Raw genomic sequence first — 6,953 nt, 5'->3', positions numbered from 1 at the left:
GTTGGAGACTAAAATCAGCTGAACCCCACCATTATCCCTCAGAGGATGAAGTATGAAAAAGGAATTTAAAATCTGTGAGTTATTTTCCCAAAGATGTTTACCTTGCTAGGACACAAAGTTATGCAAAAGTATGAGACAGTAGCTTTACTAGAGCGTTTCATTAGCTGTCCCAAACAGAAAGATACCCGGAGTCCAGGAAAGACACAGCCATAGCATGGAGCCCTGAGATAGTTGGATAGAGCACCTTTGCCATCCTGTTAAGGAGAGGTAAGGTGTATGTCTAACCAGGGCTCATGGTGCCACCAGTTTGGGAATTGACACATAAAAATAGGTGTCAACAAAAGCAGCAGTATGATAGCACAAATGGTGCAGTGGCAGAATCAGGACAGTTGAGATGTGGCAACGTTTAAGGGAAAAGAAATAATAAAATAATGCCTATGAGATAACTGTGGTTACTGGGACATTGTCTCAAGCTAAGACATTTGGACATATTTATATCCATTCTGATAAATAATAATAATGGATAAGGTAGGGGTGGGTGCCTGTTTCTCTACCACAACACCAAATACGTAAGTTTGGTATTCTGGAAAACAGAGCTATGTAGAGTTATAGTTTGCAACCTGGGCAGTTGTGGGTTCTAATGTTACTCTGTTGGATACTTGGTCAGATTTGTTTCTATTGCTGTATTACCAAAATTTCACTGAAGATCTGTATCCAGAATGATGGCCAGGAAAATCCTTTGGCTAATTCACAGCTCTGGCTTATAATCACAAAGGGACTAAGTCTTTCCATCCTAAGTTTTTGGAAGCAAAGATATATTTAATTCACTGTGTATTTTATCTAGAAATCTAAAGAGTTTAGCATTTTGGAAATACTACCAGTGTTTGTGTTTATGTGAAATTTAGATGTTGAAAACAACTTAAAATAAAAATATGCAATGTTAGAAATTATTTCCACCAAGAAAATCCTGCTAATTCATAGCCTTTAATGATAACTATCTTCAAAGAGAAACAAATATAAATACCTTTAATCTACTCAACATAGAAAAGATACAAAGCTGGAAAGGAGTCCAAAAACTTAGCTTGTTTTTGTTTTTGCTTCTAGATTTTCTGCACTGAATCATCTCAAACAGATGGTGATTTATAATATGTTTGGTGACCTCCAGAGAAAGGGATTCCAAAGCTTCTGAAGGTTAGCCTTTATAATGTGATCTTGCTGTTTATTACCTTTGTAGAAGACTAAAAATTTTATTCCATATATTGTCCTTCCATTATACAAAATTCGTAACTATAAATTTACTTTCTAATTTATAAGAAATACTAACTTATTAACCTGTAAAATATAATCCTACAAATTATATTATTCCCATGTTATATGAGAAAAAAAATGAAAATTTGAATGCTTTTCCCACGATCCTATAGAGAGTAAGGGGCAAGGCCAGAATTCCAGTTGATGCCATCTGATTTTAAATCTGGTGTTCTCCACTATTGTAAACTTATTCTGCTTCTCTATGGACATGAACACAATTTACAGCATGACTTCATTGATTCCTGGATTTGGGGTTATTTTAAATTGGAAGCTAGTAACTTAATCTGCCAAAATGGAGGTCCCCAGAGGCCATTAATTTAAAAAATAAATGCGTCAAAACAAAATCAGAAAATTGAAGTGGCAAAGCTCCTCAAATCTTCTGCAAGAGAGATAATTTCAAAACAATTTTGGTTTTCTCTTTTATTTAATATATGCTTTCTGTCTCTCTTTCCTGCATAACTTCAGTGAACAACGTCTTTATAGTCCACCATGCTTCTTGTGCTAGGTGAATTGTCCACTAGGCTTAATTTCTTGGCCTTCAGTAATTTTCTTGACTTTCTTCAAAATTCCTGGTTTTCCTGGCTACTTTATGATTGTGGAGTCTGAAAAATAGATAAAGTACAAATAAAAGCTGAACAGGTCAAGTTCCAAAAGCCTGGTTTATTTTCAGGATATCTGTAAGTTCGATGCTTTTCATCGTCTGGTTGGCCACCAAGACCCATACTATTTATAATATGAATGACATTTGAGTAAACAACAAACATTTAGTAATTATTTTGAATTAGAAAATATTCAACTAAAATGTATTGTTAGTAATATTAAAGAAAATATAAGATAAATTCTGAGTACAAACATATGTACAAGTATATCCACAGAAAAACACTAGACTCAATGCCAAAAATAAAAAGCTAAATATTATCCAACAGAAGGTAACAGAAGCACAGACTGAATGGTAGAAAGTGGGTTGCCGGGGGTTAATTTGGTGGGAAGAAAAAATAGATCTTAGATATAATAATCACTCAGCTCTTACCCTTGTAGCTCAATTTAAAAGGAGAGTTTGTGTGGTGGCTCTGCTGACTTAATTCTGCTTGAACTAGTGTAGTGGGAGTCAGAGTTAGGGCTTCATACCCAATCAGAGACTCAGCAGCTGTTACAGTATCTAAAGCAAGTCCAAGAGAAGATGCTCTTACTGGGACACATGGTACAAAATACTCTACAAGGAACAAGCCCTTTTCTCTTTAACATCTGTACCTCCACATGATTAGCATAAATGCCACATTGTCATTTTCTTTGCCAGAATTAAATGTTCCTAATAAGATCTGTTTTCAATTTAATAGTAAACTTTCAGTCTACTTAACTACAACATAAAGCTTATAATTAAAAGTGGCTTCTGATGTTCTTACATCACTCCAACTGTACTTACAAGTTAATTATAATAATGTGAATTAAAAATGAAAGATAATCTAATCAACCAATTTTTGTGATTAATGAATTGAACACAAATTCCCAGAAATCTCCTACACATACCAACTATGATAACAGCACCTATGTGCAAATATGTATCTATATATACACACATATATACACACACTAGTATACCTATGCTGTTTTTAAATGTTTGCTTATTATTACAGTAATGACCTAGTAGTGAGACATGGCTTGAGGGTTAATGACTGACAGGGAAAATGCATCTGGCCATTAACCCCAAATAAATACGCTTTCGTAATTATTTCAAAAACTTCACAAGCATATATAGAGTCTAACAAAACCTTCAACGTTATCTAGGCCAATGTCTGTTCCTCTGTTGAATGTTACCAAATTTATTAATTATGTGAAATAGTTGTTAGAGATGTATTGTGAAACTTCGTAACTAAAATCTTTTGGCGATATGATAAATACTAAAGATATATTATAAATGTTCTTCCAAAAATAAATAAAACTATAGCCAATACAAAAAGGTGAAGTAGATAAATATCAAACTGATGAGCAAATTAATAAATTGGGCAAGAGTTCTTAGAAAATCACTCAGAATAAAACATCATAAATATAAAGTTATAGAAAATACAAAAAGTGAGTCAAGATAAATGTATCATAGATAAAAAAATCAGGTATAAGTGTAAGAGAAAAAAACAGCAGAAATAGATATTTGATAAGAAAATTTCTGATAATTTTCTAGAGGTGAACACTGAAAAACAAGATCAAAGATGAAAGGTGAAAATCTGGAGAGGGTAACTAGAAACAAATTCACAAATACTTGTGAAGTTGCAGAACACTAAAGAAAGAAAAAAAAGTCTCAAAGGAAAAAAGTCAGATGGGCTAGGTAGACAAGAAATTAGAACGCTATACTTTTCAACATCAATAATAAATGCCAGAAGACAATGAAAATACCTTTAATATGTTGAAGTATTAAAGGTCAACTAAAATCTTAAACCCAGATAAACTAGCATTCTAAAATAAAGGTAAAGTAAATTCATTTCCAAACATTAAAAAATGGATATTTTACCACTCACAGACCTTCTCTGAAAGAACTACTAAGGGAGGATGAAGAAAGCAGCATGAGTAAAACTGAAACCAAAAAAAAAAGGCGAGTACAAAAAACACACTTGAACAAAGACACAGAAGAACAAACACACAGATAAACATGTTTTTCAATAAGACTACCAAATGTAAAAAGAGAAAGAATGACCACCTGTGAGAGTTTTCAAATCAGCTGGAGGCCGCCCGCCCTGGCTGGCTGGCGCTCCCTTCCTGCATCCTCCATCGGTTCTCTGGTGAGTCCACGGTCTCCCGTTCAGGTATCAGCCCTGCTTTCCCAGCGACTCGCGGACAGGCGTCCTGGGCACGAAGAGACTGGACTTGGATTCGTCGCCGGAGTCTGTCCTCTGAGAAGTTCAAGGTACCTTGTACAATTTCAGCCACCCAGGCCAGTGTCCTCCAGCAATGGCTCCCGTCCAGAAGAAGCTGGAAATTGTCGGTGACAGAGTCTGTGGCAAGACACACTTGTTCATTGTCTTCAGCAAGGACCAGTTCCCAGACGGGTGCGCACCCGCAGGGTTTCAGAAGTATGTGGCCCATATCGAGGTGGATGGGAAACGGGTAGAGCTGACTTTGTGGGACACAGCCGGGCAGGAAGATTCTGATCGCCTGAGGCCCCTCTTTTACTCAGACACGGATGTTATGTGTTTCTCCACTGACAACCCTGATAGTTTAGAAAACATCCCAGAGAAATGAAGCCCAGAAGTCAAGCATTTCTGTCCCAATGTGCCCACCAGCCTGGTTGGGAACAAGAGGGATCTTCGGAACGATGTGCACACAAGGTGGGAGCTAGTCAAGATGAAGCAGAAGCGGGTGAGACTCGAAGAGGGCAGAGATACGGTCAAGGGGCTTGGTGCTTTGGGGTACATGAAGTGCTCAGCAAAGACCAAAGATGGAGTGAGAGAGGTTTTTGAAGTGGCTGCGAAAGCTACTCTGCAAGCCAGATATGGGAAGGAAAACCCTGGGTGCCTTGTCTTGTGAAACCTTGCTGCAGGCACAGTGCTTAGGAGGTGAATTTTGAAGTGCTGTTGATTAGTCTTAGTGGATGAACACTGGCCTTTTTCACTTATATACAGTATACCTAAGATTACAAATTTAAGGCACGTCATCTTGTTACCAGTGTTTAGAAACCAACCCTGATTCTTAATGATGTCAAACCCGTCAGGCCTACCAGGATCCATTTACCACTACTCTTAACAACCCTCCTCTACACTTCTGCCTGACACACCACGACAAATTCAAAGAATTTCTTAACTTCTTGCTTCGGTCTCGAAAGAGAAACAGTTGGTAACTTTGCAAATTAGGCTGCAACTACTTTATAACTAACGTTCCCTGCCTATCATCTGTCAACAGCAAGGTACTCTGGTGAGACACAACTTCAGTGCTTTACTCCTTAACAGGTTTCATTGGCATAGCTCTGGGACAGGCATCTGGTTTTTTGAAAATGGGTTCTATAAGAAAGGCCCAAGTCCATGCAGCTGTGGCACAGTTACAGTTCTGTGGTTTCATGTTAGTTACCTTAGAGTTACTGTGTAATTAGTGCCACTTAATGTACATTACCAAAATAAATATATCTACCCCAGACTGGATGTAGTATTTTTTTATAATTGGATTTCCTAATATTGACATTTGTTATCCCCAAAGACAGCGTATTGCTTGTTAAAAAATAAAGTGTGTTTGGAAATGTCAAATGGAAAATTCATTTTTAAATAAATAAATAATAAAATAAAATAAGGTACAAGAAAAATACTAATGGAAATATAAGAATAACCATGGATTTTTTGGGTAATGTAGTCTACGTTTCTTATGTAGCTCAAAAATATTAGAGATAAAACCAATGAAAGAATAAAAATAAATAAAATTTTCAAACCAGTAAAAAAAATGACTAATAAAAATGTGATTATTCCAATAAACATTAGAAAATAAATAAGGGGAAAAGATTATATTCAGTAAAAACGAAAGAAAGTGATAGAAGGAAGTAAAATGTAATAATTACAATAAGTTGCAAACAGGTTAAAATAAAATCTCCATAACATGGTAAGTGGTATAAAGAGATGTTTAGGCTACAAAGGTTATGACATAAAAAGGTTATCAAAGCCAGATGATGGAGTTGTTTCCTGCTACCTGAAATGAGCAACTATTACCAACAGTCAGAATATTTAGGGATATCAAACTTGGTCATGATAAGGAAAAATTTTGTAACAGTTGGGATTTTCTAAAGAAGGGAGTTTCTATTGAGGGAAATTCTTCAAGCCTAGGCTAGACAAATGTTAAGTAAAAGGTGAGAGTTTTATATGTTGGTCTTTTTAATACCAAGATCTTCTCATGCCAGGGTTTTTCAGGTGTATAAAATAAAAAAACAAATTCTGAATGTAGAATACCTTTTTTTTACTCTGAAGCATAATCAAGAAAAATATTTTGAGGATTTATTCTACTCATCATGGTACCCTACAGCCTTAGCACAGTGTGTGACACTTAACACAACTTCAATAAATAGTTCTTGAATTCAGTTGAAAACCCTGGCAGATTTAATAGTTTTAGGAAAATAATAGAAAGCTAAAGAGGATAAAAGTATAGACTATCATAGTAGAAATAAACCCAAAGTTATTAAACTTTATAAAATCCCATGCAGTGGGAAATATAAAGTGCATCTAGAAAATCATGAGTATTTTTCAAAATGTACAAGAAAAAGAATAATTTTATCTGATGCATTTGGGTATGACCAACTATGATGGAATGTAATTCTAAACTGATAGTATTGTGTCTAGACAAGTATTAGCCTTTTTTAAAAAAGGAATTATTAAAAGTAATATTTTCCATTTTAAGAAATACATATTTTATAAGCAAACTACACCCAGATTAGCAAACCTATTGACTTCTCTATCCAGAGAGTGGACTGGGACTTTGGTTTTATTCTTCCATCCAGACAGGACCAAATACCTTCATTAAGAGGGGATTCACCGTAACTACATTTATTGCAATAAATGTTCTTCCTGGCAGAACTTGGCTATGTGACAAGGGGTTTCCTCCATACGCATCTTACAAAGTCAGTTTCTAAAAGCTATAAATTATTTTTGAGTTTTACTAAAATAAATTAGTGCGATATTTGC

At 35.4% G+C, this 6,953-nt stretch overlaps 1 pseudogene; it reads left to right on the top strand.

The window, feature by feature from the left end:
• Positions 1–4,107: 4,107 nt before the first annotated feature.
• LOC100597494 lies at positions 4,108–4,824 on the top strand (annotated as a pseudogene).
• Positions 4,825–6,953: the final 2,129 nt, after the last annotated feature.

Source organism: Nomascus leucogenys, chromosome 3 (assembly GCF_006542625.1).
Source record: "Nomascus leucogenys isolate Asia chromosome 3, Asia_NLE_v1, whole genome shotgun sequence".
NCBI lineage: Eukaryota > Metazoa > Chordata > Mammalia > Primates > Hylobatidae > Nomascus > Nomascus leucogenys.
This window is presented reverse-complemented; position numbering and strand designations above follow the sequence as displayed.